The 15,153-nt window shown below is 49.9% G+C and overlaps 1 protein-coding gene across 6 annotated transcripts in view; it reads right to left on the bottom strand.

Moving 5' to 3' along the window:
• The window catches only part of LOC144729607 (ADP-ribose glycohydrolase MACROD1-like), a 192,003-nt gene that overhangs the window by 59,898 nt on the left and 116,952 nt on the right, over positions 1 to 15,153 (bottom strand). The gene's annotated exons all lie outside the window — the stretch shown is intronic.

Raw genomic sequence — 15,153 nt, 5'->3', positions numbered from 1 at the left:
GAGACGTGAACCGCATTGCAGCGCTCGCAGGTGGTGACTGGCTGACTCACGGGGGTGGAGGAGGAGGGGGGGGGGGCCAAATAAAACCCTACATTTATATTTACGCCAGAACAATGGGGGCAGCCGCGCCGAACACGCGGCGCTCAAACCGCACGCCTCCGCACGACAACCCCGAGCAGGTTCTCGCGTGCGGCACGTTCGGCGACCTCGGCGCGACGGCCACCAGCGATCGAACGCCAACGCCGCCGCCGCCGCCACCACAGCAGCAGCAGCAGCTTCTCGCGCCGCGTTGCTGCCGGGCCCCGCACGCCGCTCAGTCACACCGGGAGAAGCTTCCCGCCGCGTGGAGAGAGAGACGACGCTCGGCATCGGGTTCCTCGCTCGCTAAGGGCACTTGCCCCCAAACAGCGTGTTTTGAAGGCTATATGGGGGGGGGGGGGGGATCTTCGTCTTTCGCGAACCAGCGAGCGACTGGACGAGTGGGGCGAAAGACAAATACGCGCGTGTATAAACAGAGACTGTACGAGATTTACACTCGAGTTCATATCGCGGCTTTTGCAGCGCCGTTATAAATCCCCTTACCAGGTTTAAGTACACTATGACATGTCAGAGTAATAATTCACATTCCAAACTTAAAAGTCCAATAAGTTGAAGGTTCACGAGGGTATTTCAAAATCCTGTCTTGAGATCAAGACTTGTGTGGAATACTTAATCCTAGACATTTAGTCAAAGCCCATCTTTTAAATGTACACTGTAACTTCACACACGACCCACGCATATAAATCGAGCCGCTTGTTTACCCAAGCCGGTTTCTCAACGTCAGAATCAGAATCTTTATTCGGACTGGAGGAATGCGATGAGCTCGGAAGCCCTTTCTCACAGATGTCCAAGTGTAAACGCGCACGATAGCATGCCACCGAAGGACGTGCGGAGATGCAGCTTAAAGGATGTCACACTTTGGGGGGGGGAGGGGAAATAAAGAAAAATGATCCACTCGACACACGAGCAATGTGGGCCACAGATGAATGAGATGTTTGAACGGACCGGACCGAGTCTGTGGGTCACAGCCTTGAACCACTGTGGTGGAGGAAGACTGACGCGCCATGACACGCAAATGCCAGCACCGTCTGTGGGCCCTGCCACCGCAGTCGGTTTAGCGCCCGCCAGACTCCATCAATCTCGCCAGCGTTGTCCAAACATCTCAAGAGGATCGCAGAGCTTGGGAAAATGTTAGCGCCATTGCCGTCTGCTTTTTCAAGCTTGCCTGTGGCTTGCTGAACCTCTCAATTATTCTCTCTGTAACTTTATTACGCTATAATTATTGTTATTGTTGGAGCTGGGCAACCCAAATAAGTTAGATTACTCTAACGATTATCGGTTTGATTGCCCAACAAATCGGATTTAATACAACATATTTGGGAACAAAGTCGCACTTATGTTCCCACGTGTGCCGCTCGACGGGAGGTTAGGGCTTAGGGTAGGTTCTAGATTTGAAGCTTTCGTGACTGCAAGGATTCATACTCTTAGGTTTTTTTTGTAAAGTCACGTAGGTAAAAATCAAACATTTATAATAGAAATAAAATAAAATAATAAATCACGACGTTTCGGAGGCAACACAAGTCTCCGTCATCAGGTGGGACCGTCACAGCTAGATTTACTGTATCAGTGATACAGTAAATGTGTTGCCCCCGAAACGTCGTTATTTATTATTTTATTTTAATTATTACTTTTGTTAATTTTTTATTTTATTTTTTACCTACGTGACTTTACCGAAAAAACCTAAGAGTAGGCGTAGGGTAGGGTTAGGGTTATCAGCATCACCAGCCGGGTCATGCTGGGTGAGGCTCGTACGGGGGTTGCCCGCTTCGGGAGGCAGGACGTAGGGTGGCTACCACCTTTAAAGTGACCTGAATAAGCCCCCACGAAAACTCGTTGATTATAAATCTTAGTCCACTCAGAAATATAACCGACAAATCCGGCCGAGCTCCAAATCTAACGATGCACAATGGAACTACGGAGACACGCTCTGCTGCTGCTGAGCAGTCGGTGCAAACAAGTCGAGTGAAACCTTCTGGTCGGTCACGTGACAAGGCTGCCTCTTCTGGAAGTCAGTGTTGGGGATTTTTCTCTTCCATTTTAGGTCGACTCTTCTCTACCGCTGCGAATGGTGCCAGAGGGAACTTGTAAACATGCATGGCCCTTTCCTCAACAAGGGCCTACCCCAATACCACGCAAGGTCGTTGGTGGTGGGGGGGGGGAGTCCATCATATTTCGCCACGCTCAACAACGCGGGTTAGCGCAGGAGGGCAGCGTGGACGTCGGGAGCACAGCACCGCACAACGATGGCACTGCGCTCGTGCTGTAGATACGGATGAGCAACCTCACGGTTGGAAGTTGGTGTCCTTGCCTACGTCAGTAACAGTCACGAGCGATGGAGTTGTCAAGGGTGCTCGCTCTCTGCTGCAAGGTGGACGTGAGAGGAGCGATGATAGCAGTTCATTACATGACCATGAGGGATGGCAATGGCCTGGAGGAGGCCTTCATCCAGAAGTGGATTGAACATGGTCGCTGCTGTTTATGAAGATCAAAGCGTGCTCTCTGCTAGAAAGTTGACATCAAAGACCCCGTGACAGGCAGTTTCGAGGCAGGCTCATGGCACTTAGCACCGCATTCATGCCCAAATCACAAATCCTATACTCACGGAAACTATAACTGTAAGAGTGTAATAATTTGCCGTCCATAATGATGGCGAGTAGGGTTTCTATTAAAAAAAGAGATAATGGAGGTCAAACGCCTCTCATCTAGTTAATATTCGAAGTGCCTCCATGCGATAACGGGCACCGGGTTCCTGGGCATCCCTGCTGGCGGCCAGAAAGCCGATTGGTGGAAATTCCACACTCCTATGGTGGTGGGGGGTCTACATATACGAATAGGACGGTCCACCGTTGAGGAAATGGAGCGATGGAATCGGATAGTGTGCAGCGGGTGCTGGGTGGAATAATCCATCGCTGGGACGTGAGAGGTGGCCTGCTGTTTGGGGACGCCTTCATCTCGCAGCGGACTGACCCTGGCCAATGATGACGATGATGTGGGTTCCAATCTATGAATAATAATGCAGCCATTAGGAACGTCTCACCAAGAGGTATTCATTTGTAGGATCGCTCATTTATACATTATGGATTATTTAATTCCCAGCGTGCATCTCTCCGAGCACCTTTCGGATTTCTTCCATTTTCTTCGTCAAGTGTCCGTGTTTATGATCAATACCATCCGTGGGCAGTATGCTGTGAAAACATCCTTCATAAGCTACAACGGTGCGTTGATTTTCATCCTCAAATTCAATGGCACTCCAAGGCTGCTCTTGTCTTGTTAGCCTCTTTAATTTGATCATATTGACCACGACTTTCATCCCGAGATATGTGCGCTTGGAAATGCATTGAGAGGCAGAAAGAGGATCGTGTTAGTCAGGGAATAAAAACACAAATTAGAGACATCGTATTGAGTTTTGAGGGCAATACGTGGGGCGTGGGCATGACAAGTGGTTGATGGCCGATGGACGAGGCCGGTTTAGGAACGGCAGCCAAAAGAGAGAACGTGTCCTGGAGGGCGACCACCACAGAGATTGAGATGAGCGCGTCTGCAGATGTGAGATGGATTGATCTATCAAAAGACAGTGTATATATGTAGAACTTCTTTCCTAACCTTGCCAACACAAAAAGCAGTTCAAAATAAATTTGTTTTCAAACTAGATTTGAAAGTCCACAGCTCCCTGTGACTTCCTAGTATCGGAAGGGAGAGCGCGTTCCAGACGGCCGCAGAAGCGCATCTGAAAGCGCGCGATGCGGTGACCACCGTCTTTGTTTGATGGCCAGCAACCAAAATCCGCTGCCGTTTGCCATCATGACCGAAGCTCGCGTGATGGTTACTGCCCCTTGACGAGATTGGCAATATATTGATTTTGACAACAGTGATGAAATGGCGACGGAGTGGGGGAGACCTTCATCCAGCAGTGGATAACCAATGGAATGAGGATTATTGCATTGATGTCATATAAAGCGTGACGAACCCTATCTCTATATATATGCTATGCACACTTTTCAACTGACCGACAAGCGTAAATATTTTATACGTTATACGAAAAAAAACTGAGAAAAGAACATACTAACCAATGGTGATGGGTTCTGCAGTATGCAGTCACCCCACACGCACACAACTTGTAATCACGAAGATTATATATGAGTGTGCGTGTGTGTGTTGAGGCGTTAGCAGGCACTTGCTGACAATACTTGTCTCAACAATCCACCCAATACGGACGTGACGACGCACAGATTACCATTGATCCTGCATCAATATTGTGCGTTGTCAGAATCAACGTTTTTCGATCGGCATTCGTCGGATGTAGGTGGAGTGTTGGCACAGCGGCGAGCCTGCTGCTGCACGCCGAACCCAGCGGGGCCTCCCTTTCACTGCTGGCCGTGGCGAACGTCAGTGCCGAGTGATATCTGAACCAGAGGTCGCAACCGGGTACCCAATACCCGTACCCTACCCGATACCCGGCTACCCGTACCCAGCCGGGTACCTGTTTGCAACCCTGGTGCGGCCGGGTACGGGTACGGGTAGGCCGTGAGTCACCGGTGAGTAACTGTTTGTCACTCATTTCGGGTAGCGTACGGGTACCCATACCCGGCCGGGTACGGGTACCCGTTTGGGACCCTGGTGCGGCCGGGTACGGGTAAGGAATCAAAACCCGTTCGCGACCTCTGATCTGAACCAGGTCTGGGCATCCCCTAGGTCAACTCAACCTGACGGGTATTTGGTGCGGCGAGTGAAAAAATCAGCAGCGGGCAGACGGTGGCGAGATGTTAAGTACCTCGCCTGGCATGCGAGAGGTCATGGGTTCGATCCCAACCCTGACACCTGTACATATTTGCTGGTTCTTCCCGTGGTCGCGTGGATTTTTCTCCGTTGTCCTCCGGTTTTTCCCTCCACATTCGGAAACATGCGTTTAGATATTTGACTGCTATACATGTTCACGTACGTTGAGCTATCATTTGTGATAGCCAGCTCAGTGGGCCTTACTGGTAAAATATTAATTATTTTAGTTTTAGTTTAGTTTAAAAGCAGTAGTATCAGCCACAGCACCACCCTCCTTAATCAGCCATAGTGGCCTTAACAGGTGCTCGCTAACAGCCTTGCCCCAAACAGACTGTCACAGGCTATGGTTGCTTTCTGTCATGTTTCCCAAATTACTTATATTTGTATTTGGCGAAATGTGGTAGTGTTGAGGGGGGGGCGTTACACGAGGCTGCCAAAAACACTTTCAAGCGACCCCTAAACCAGCGCGCCAACACTCTCAAGAAGGCATTGCGGCCCTGAGCAAGGTATGTAAACAAGACACGCGCGTGCGTGCTTGCTCCAACAAGCCAGGGGCCAGATGCCCTACAAAGACACACACATGCGCGCGGCGGATTTGCAAGCCAAAAGGAGGAATTGAAAGCGAATCAATGGGGGCCCATTTAGCGGGGCGGAATCCCAGGAATTGCGGCGACTTATCTGCCTCTGTCTCACCCGACACCTCCTAAATGCCAGGCGTTACGTAAACTTTGGAGGCCGGACGGCATCCCCCCCTACCCCCTCCACCCACGCCCACCTGCCCGGCTCTCACCGAACATTCTCTATCGACTGCTGCAAGGAAGGCACTAATAGCTTTTAAATAGACAAATTAAACGTCTCCATGTAGTGTCTGTGCTGAGCCAACCGTGCTAAATCGGAGGTGCCCTGGTGCTGCGCCCGCGATCGTAATGTACGCATTGTGGGCGGCCGAACACGAAAAATGTATTTTTAACAAACAATTACAGTATAGTCAGCTTCCCAAACCCGTGCGTGCGTGCGCACCTTGCATATCTATGAGCTTCACAAGTCAGAACCATGCCCATTACTAATTATTATTCCAGTGCAAATTGCTAAATTCAAAGAGACAAAGGCAACCAATTGGAGAATTCAAGGGAGTAGCGGGAGAAACGTTTCAAGCCGGCCATCATGGTGGCGGGCTCGTGTCTCGACTGCTTTTACGAGGTACGACTTGCGATTGCTGATCCAATGCAAACCTCACGCGTGCTCTGCCATTTATCAGTTACGAGTGTTTAGAGGCGCTCTGGACAAGAGATATTGCCGTGTGTGCGAGTGTGTGTGCATGGTGCTGGCCACACATCCCCTCTTGTGCGCCGTGCCGGGCTGCATAGGTGCTGCTCGCAAAAAGCACTTGCCCCAACAGTCTGTTACAGGCTACACGGGGGATCTTTGTCTTTGTTGTTTGTGGGTTGCAGGAGTTGTTCCCCGCTTGGGTTCCAACGACCAGAGGGGCGGTGACTATGATCTGCAGATGTCTGCACGATAGCGCCAATAACTCTGGCCTGCTGGGTTTGGGCCGTAAACGACTCTGCACACCCAGAGGTTGACCAGTGGCAGATAAGAAAGCGGTGCGATCGTTTTTTTCTTCTTTTAGAAAGTTTCGTATGCCATCGCTGGCCACTAATTTCTGTGGGGAAATTACCAAAGTGGGCCGACTGCTTTAATCTGCATGTTAAAAAGGCACCGTGACAAGATTTGCAGGAAAAAGATTGTGTGCCGGTGTAATGGATTCAATGAGTCTTACACAGATCCAAAAGCAAAACTGCAAGAGCTCTCTCCTGCGACGCGGCTAATGAATTTCGAGAGACTTACCGCAAGTAAACAATATTAATTCATATTAATTAAATATTAAGAGGTTGTGTTTTACTGCGGTATACAATGACAAATTAAAGCAATTCACCCTGGTAGCCATAAACACCGCCTTATAACGGTGAAACACATTGACCGCAGACACGTTACGTGTCAATAAACAAATGTGGCGAGATTGCCTTTAAATCGAGGCCAATATTAATTCATTAAAAGCAAGTCAACTTAAGGTGTCTCTTGCAAGGCTTCGTGGCACACGTGTCTAAAATTTACACTCTCAGCGAGCGGGGTATTTACGTTCCGCTCTTTGGCGGTCGGCACAAACTGGACGACAATTAACGTCACGCTCGTGGCCAGCAGTCCCCTCGCTCACAGCGGGACAACGGAGTTGATGACAACGGAGTTGATGACAACGGAGTTGATGACAACCGAGTTGATGACAACGGAGTTGATGACAACGGAGTTGATGACAACCGAGTTGATGACAACGGAGTTGATGACAACCGAGTTGATGACAACCGAGTTGATGACAACCGAGTTGATAACAACGGAGTTGATGACAACCGAGTTGATGACAACGGAGTTGATGACAACCGAGTTGATGTCAACGGAGTTGATGACAACGGAGTAGATGACAACGGAGATGATGACAACGGAGTTGATGGCAACCGAGTTGATGGCAACCGAGTTGATGGCAACCGAGTTGATGGCAACCGAGTTGATGGCAACCGAGTTGATGGCAACCGAGTTGATGACAACGGAGTTGATGACAACCGAGTTGATGACAACGGAGTTGATGACAACGGAGTTGATGACAACCGAGTTGATGACAACGGAGTTGATGACAACCGAGTTGATGACAACCGAGTTGATAACAACGGAGTTGATGACAACGGAGTTGATGACAACGGAGTTGATGACAACGGAGTTGATGACAACCGAGTTGATGACAACGGAGTTGATGACAACGGAGTAGATGACAACGGAGATGATGACAACGGAGTTGATGGCAACCGAGTTGATGGCAACCGAGTTGATGGCAACCGAGTTGATGGCAACCGAGTTGATGGCAACCGAGTTGATGGCAACCGAGTTGATGACAACCGAGTTGATGACAACCAAGTTGATGACAACCGAGTTGATGACAATCGAGTTGATGACAACCGAGTTGATGACAACCGAGTTGATGGCAACGGAGTTGATGACAACCGAGTTGATGACAACCGAGTTGATGACAACCGAGTTGATGGCAACCTCGCGGATCGAGTCGGAAACCTCGAGAATCGACGGGCGTCGCGTTATCGTTACAACCGCGTCGACTCGTCTCTCTGCCCCTTCCGTGGCGCGTCGTGCCCCAGTGCCCAATATGTCTTCAGTCTTTAATCTTTTTCTTTTTTTTGTTTGCCTTTTGTCCTTTCTCGTCTGTCCACGGGTGTACGCAAAGTGCGGGGGGCTTATCGCCGTGTGCGCGAGGAGGTTGGGACAAATCCTCAAGATCCCCACCCGAGATGCTGAATGCAATGACAGTCCTGGTAAACGGGCTCTCGTTGATTGCTCCCCCCCCCGCTCTCCTTTTCAGTGGCAAATCCTACCACCGCATGGGGCATCTGGCCTGAGAGCTAAAACCCATATGGCTCCAGTATTTTTATGGTAAAACGAGCGCGTGTCGCTTACTACGTGGTCACAACCTTGCTTCAGAAACTTTTAATTGTTTGCACCCTGCTAGTTTTATATGCGGTATTAAACACGAGCGCGCGCTGATGAGCATCAGACTTACGACAATTAAAAGTCGGATAGCGCCCGGTGTTCAGACAGTTGAAGGACAGTTGAACAAAAAAAATCAGCTCGTATTGTAATCAAATTAAGTGGAAGGCTGGCGTTAATGTCCACACACTCCTGATTGCAGCGGAATTAAGCATTTGAAGCCCGCAGAGCATCGCAGCGCCTCTGCGGAGAGACCCAAAGTTGAAAATTAATGAAAAAATTACACATGCCAAGGGGCACTTATAAAATAGGGTACTTGAGCAGTGATGTGCTGCTGCTTACTGCAGGGACACCTTTAGGGTTATCTCAATAATTTGGAAACGTCGTCTCTGATTGCGCGCTCTCTCCCCACCTTAATACTTTGCGACAGTTTCCGATTTCTCCTTGAACTGTTTAAAAAGAACGTCTTTGTTTAGCCAAGTCCCAAAACAGCGGACGTAATGAGGTCCAAAAGGCGTTTCTCGTACCACGCGCAAGGTTTCCACAGCAAGCCTACCCTGCCTGCCACAATCCCCGTCGAGCCGCACAAACAACAATCTCATTGAAAAGCTGAAAAGAGGATTTGCGCTGAGTGTGCGCGCATGTGTGCGAGAGTGTGCGCGAGCGTGCAAGAGTGCGTGCGTGGAGTGGTAGTGCAACGGTTAGCATGCTGTGCTACAAACCCCGCGACTCGAGTTTGATTCCCGCTCACGGCCAACACAAGTGGCGATTATTTGAACCGGTCCTGGGCCTCCTCGCCTAGTTCGACTCGGCCTCAAATGAGTACCTGGTGCAATGTGCAGACATCACCACTTAGGAGACCAAGGCAGCCGGGTATGGTGCTGGCCACCCACCACCTCGTTTGCCGTGCCAGCTTGCATTAGGTGCTCGCTAACAGCACTTGCCCCAACAGTCCGTTAAGGCGACAACGGGAGATCTTTTGTCTTTGTGGGGGGTTGGGGAGAGATGCGCGCGCGCGAGAGAGGGAGAGTGGGCGCTTCACACGGTGTGCACGAGTTCCACGCTGCCGCCGGTGCCGCAACAACAGTAAAGCCCCCTGCAACGGCGAGCCGGCGAATTTGACGGTTTGTTAGCGGGGGCCATATGGTCGCTCATTAGCCGGGACTGCGGCAGGGAGCTTTAGGCTGGCGAGAAAATGCCCCGCCCCACCTCCGCCAGCGGCCCCCAGCATCTCGGCTCACGCATCGTGAAAAAAAAAAAACAAAGGGGGTGCGCGCGCCCCCGACTTTTGCTCATTTTTCGGCTGCGACGGGCACTTGGTGTTGTGATGTCCCATACGCCCTCGCGGCACAAAGTTTGGCGTCAACAAGAGCAAAAACACCAACAACACGGCCCCGTGGCAAAGGCAGGGCCCAGCGCTGCTCATTAGCGCCATCAGCTTTGATTCATCCACTGCTGGGTTCAGGCCTCCGCAGCAAGTTGGGATGCTATCACTCACAAGCTCGCGACGCAGCAACAATCCGTGCAGCTCCCACGCACGTGAGCTCATCTCATTACTCCAGCCCACTCGCTTTCACGAACAGTCAATATGATGCCTCTAATTAGCGTTTGTTCACCGTTTTCCTTTCGGTCTCTCCTCTTAATTCTCGGCGTGCGTCTCCCGCCGTCTCTGCTTGGCGCACGCTCACGAATCGTCACCGTCTTCCCTGTTTCCGGCCACCGCCACAGCAGGCATTAACCTTTCTGACCCGCACCTGCTGGTCATCTGTAAAAAGCAGCTTCATAGCTCGTCGGATTTCTCTCGCGTAAATAAATATTCTGCTTTTTGTGTTAAGTTTGTTGTCCTTCCCCCGCACCTCCCATTAGCACGGTTGGCTACGTACGGTGCGAAAGAAGTTCATTATACATAAAAAATATATATTTATTGTGCATATGCGATGTACCATGAACTGAAAGTGTAGTCAATTTATTTATGGAGGCAGTAAATCAACATGCCAAGCGCACAGCGGTTCCGCTCTTCGTAAGAATCATCATCACGGCAGCGCTCCCCTACCATGCAAGTTATCGAAGCAACAAACCTCGGTATAATGAAGGGGATAAAACCATCACACAGCTGACGTGTTATAATCGTCGTCAGCTATTGTTTATCCACTGCCGGACGAAGGCCTCCTCGGTCCCGCTACGTTTGTTTTAAAATTACGGAAATGCTTTAATGGCGCAATGTTTCCCTTTATTATTAAGGACGTTCGATATATGCGCGCTAGAGATTGCGCGCGGCTTTTCCCATGGTGCCGTGCGGCTTTTCCCATGGTGTCGTGCGGCTTTTCCCATGGTGCCGTGCGGCCTAAATAAAATCCCTTAACGCGAGCGGGTAACAATTAGCCGCGCCGAGACAGTGCGCAAAAAGGTACTGCGGCCGGCAGTAACCTTGGCGACGCATCCCAAATTGAAGTCGAATCATTACTAAAGTTAAGCAAGCAGTGCCCTTCCAGTATTGCCATTGATCCGCACACGCACGCACGCACACACACACCTTTGCCCTATTCGTGCAGGCCAATCAGTGCAGTCACTGGGGAGAAAATATAACCGCTTGCTTACATTTAACATTAATTAAAAAAAGGTTACGCAAGCCTTAATTACGGTGAAATCTGTGCAGTGTATGGAAAGGCCAAAATAAGATGGATTTTACAGACAAAGATTCCCCGTATAGCCTAAAGAGACTGTTGGGGCAAGTGCTGTTCGCGAGCACCTATGAAGGCCGGCACGGTAGACGAGGGGGTGGGTGGCCAGCACCACGCCCGACCGCCTTTGTCTCCCCAGTGGCGATGTTTTCGCACCGCACCAGGTACTCATTTGAGGCCGAGTCGGACTCGGGGAGTAACAGAACCGGTTTAGATATTCGTCACTGGTGTTGGCCGTGAGCGGGAATCGAACTCGGGTCACCGAGTTCGTAGCATAGCTCAGAGAGACACAGGGATGCTAACCGCTACACTACCGCTCCCCGTATATTTACACACACACACGTGGCACGTTCTTTGTGGTTACAACTGCCCAGCCCGGTATCCCAGAAAACATTGTATTGTACAATGTCGCCGTGTCTGCGAGTGGTGTGGAGACGTGCCGTCATACTTTACGCAGTGCATCGCTAATTTTATGCCGAAATGCGGACCCCCCGCTGGTTGCATGAACAAAGGCGTAACACGTCTGCGAGCCTACGAGAGATCTCGGCCAGTTTGACGCCGCTGTACCTCACCGAACAAGGCCGTATCATCCCACCGGGGAGGGGGGGTGTGCCGGGGAACGATCATTCTTTATCTGCCGCTGGATGAAGGATTCTCGGTATGTGCCAGTGTTGGTGCGGTGGCGTCGCGTTGAGCGCACCGCGCTACCAACCCAGCGACCCGAGTTCGATTCCCGCTCACGGGCCAACACCACTGACAATTACCTGAACCGGTCCTGGGCCTCCCCTAGGTAGACTCAGCCTCAAATCAGTGTCTGGTGCGATGTGTAAACATCACCACTGGGGAGACAAAGGCAGCAAGGCATGGTGTTGGCCACCCACCCCTTCATGTGCTGCGCTGAGTGCTCGCTCATGGCACCTGCCCCAACAGTCTGTTAAGGCTATATGGGGGATCTTTGTCTTTGGGCCTCGAAGCAGCTGTGATCCATCTCGGCCGGAAATGTGCCTTGGATCTGCCGCCCGCCACTCAAACACCCCCTCGGTAGTTGCTCCCCTGGAGGAGGTCACCAACTCTTGGATGGGTCTCCATCAATGGTTACACAAGTTAACTCGTCACACTCTTTAGGCGCCTATTTTGTGGACGACTCAAATGAAATGCTGCTGCAGTGCTAAGGAACACTCACCTAAGCAGGCGCATGCAATGTCGAATAACAAACACAGCAGTGTGTATATATATACACACACTCACATACGCACAACGAAATCTCATCCATTCTCTCATCAATTATTCAAAAGAATAGCAATTCTCTTTTTCTCTCTCTGTCTACCACAGTACGTTATGTTGCGAGTGTGTATATGTACATGTACGAAGTGAGATAAGTGTAATCGTTTATTGCAAATTATGGTGTACTGCGTATTGCTAGCTTGCATGCATTACCATCATTAGCCATGACAACATCGACAAGCTGATGTCGCTCGATTGTGGCCATGCTATTTAAAACATAGGCCGGAGTAAACCCATTCGAGACTCAAAGACCCACAGAGATACATCAAAGACAAACCACGGTATTGTTATTGTGGCTATACAACCCAAACTGTGGACCGTACAGTAAACCCCTGGAGTCTGTGATCCTTCATAGGACGAGGGGAGGGGAAAGGGGGTAAGAGTGGTGGCGCAGTGGTTAGGCCACTGAACTGCAAGCGCCGCGGCCTGCTCTCGGATTTCTGGCCAAACTCCGTGAGACTGGAGCGAATATCAACTGTACTCTACCATAAAGATTATTGTTGTTGTTATTACTACGAATATGGCTACTATTTTTAAGTTTTAGCAGGTAAGGCCCCACTGAGCTATGTAGCTCTCGATTTAAAGCTTTCGTGACTGCAGGGATTCATATTCGTGGTTCTTTCGGTAAAGTCACGTAGAAGGGAAATAATAAAATTATATAAATATTTTTAAAATGTCCCTTCTACGTGACTTTACCGAAAGAACCAAGAATATGTAGCTCTCCTTCAGAAGCGACCTGGCGATCACAAATGATGGCTTAACGAAGTGGCTTACCGTCACGTGGAAATGGATAGCAGCAGCTAAATACTCAAAACGCGTGACGTCGATTCTAAATATGGAGAGAAAACTAGAGGGGCCGGAGAAAAATCCACACGACCACGAGGAAAGATAGACACGCAAACTCCAAATATACAGCAGCCGTCAGCGTCGGGATTGAACCCACGACCTCTTGTAAAGCAGGCGAGGTAGTTAACATCTCGCCACAGTGGTGCCCCATTATTACTACGGCAGTATTGTTATGGGTCATATCGGTGCAGAATGATGACCGCACGGGTGCTGCGTGGAAGGGCATCACTCAGTAGTAACTTTACTTATGGCGAGTGGTGTCATTAGTTTATGTCAGTTAACAGCTTTGAAACATAAGCATATGCAAGCATGCCGGTGTATTTTACTACTTACGGATAATAATCATTCAACGACCCAACAAAATCGCACTTTTCCTTCAAACTACCGCTGAACAAAAGCCTCCCCCCCCCCCCCGACACGTATTTGTCATGGGAGTCGATCGACGACACTTCAGGGCGCTCGTTTGCGCGGGTAGATTCAGGAGAGGGTGGGGGTAAGGACCGGTTTGAATATCACTCCACCACTGGGATTCAGCTGTGACCGGGAATCAAACGCGGGTCACCAGATCCGCGACGCGCAAACCACTGCCACCATATCACCACTGCTCCACCCCCGTTCTGCAGCAGCCCTCACGTGAGCGTAGATCCTTCACGGTGTCTCCGAGGACGCCTACTTTTCCTGGACCATGCAACTCAACGGACTTAGATTAGAAGTTTTCGTGACTGCAGGGATCCACACTCTTTGGTTCTTTCGGTAAAGTCACGTAGGTCGAGAATAAAATAAATTAAATCACGACGTTTCGGGTGCAACACAAGCGTCCGTCATCAGGTGGGACAACCACTTCAGAAGTTGTTTATACCTACGTGACTTTACCGAAAGAACCAAAGAGTATCAAGGCCCACTGTGTTGTTTAGCTCTTTTGCAGAAGCGACCTGGCCACAAGCGGTAGCTCAACAGAATGGCCTACACCAATGTGGAAAAGCTCTACTTGGGTGCGACTGAAGACGATGTACGGGCAAACCTTAAACACATTTTCTGGCACCATGTACGTGGGCAACGGTGCCAAAACACATGCGGGTGGGGAGGGAATAAAACTCCTGCCCAAAATTCAAATCGAATGAAGAGAGCACGTAGATCAATAACGATCCCTTAATCCCGCACGATTTATAGGGAAAAACGAAAACAGCAGCGGCCGATGCAGCCGCAGCAGCGCAGGCTGCGAGCGAGCGGGTCAGAGAGAGAGGCGGCTGGGCCGAGCGTTAATCTGGAGGCGCGCACACAGTGTACATAGCCCAACGCCGCTATCGTCGTTAATCAGGAACACACAGCCACCACCATCCGCCTGGCATAGTAGTAATATTAATAACAATCATCGCCCGGGCCTGTCGCAGTAAGTTCAAGAAAATTAAAACGTCCGTAATAACCGTTGTTTATTTTTAATCGTTTGCGTTTAGAAACGTTTGCTTCAGGTGTACCTGCGAGCGCGCAAACTACAAGTGTTTAAGTTAAACGAGGACGATTATAGCACGGCTGTTGAAATCACCTATTGTCTAAATTGCTACTGCTTGTGGAATAATTTGGAAACAACTGCCTTCAGAATATCTGCCGGTCCCCCCATGGGGCAAATCGCCGGTATTTAGTATTTTTGTGTTAAAGTTATCTACAGTGCACAGGACAAATAAACATCCTAATTTTACACGTGAGTTTCCTGAAGGCACCATTATCGATTCTTAAATTTCCATCCAAGACAATTGCATCCGTGAATCGCAATTTTTCTCAAGGCAATTTGCCAGGCTAAAGTCTCCGTTAGACTGAATGGAATATTATACGTAGAATTAGGATCAGATTCCTAGTCGATGTTTTTGTTAATCTAGCTTCGCGGACCTTCGGCTATGTTTAGCTTGGCTACACATTGCCAAAT

The sequence above is a fragment of the Lampetra planeri genome, chromosome 33 (assembly GCF_965212315.1).
Source record: "Lampetra planeri chromosome 33, kcLamPlan1.2.h2, whole genome shotgun sequence".
NCBI classification, from domain to species: Eukaryota; Metazoa; Chordata; class Hyperoartia; order Petromyzontiformes; family Petromyzontidae; genus Lampetra; species Lampetra planeri.
The sequence above is the reverse complement of the archived record's forward strand: the minus strand, read 5'-3'. Positions and strand labels throughout refer to the sequence as shown.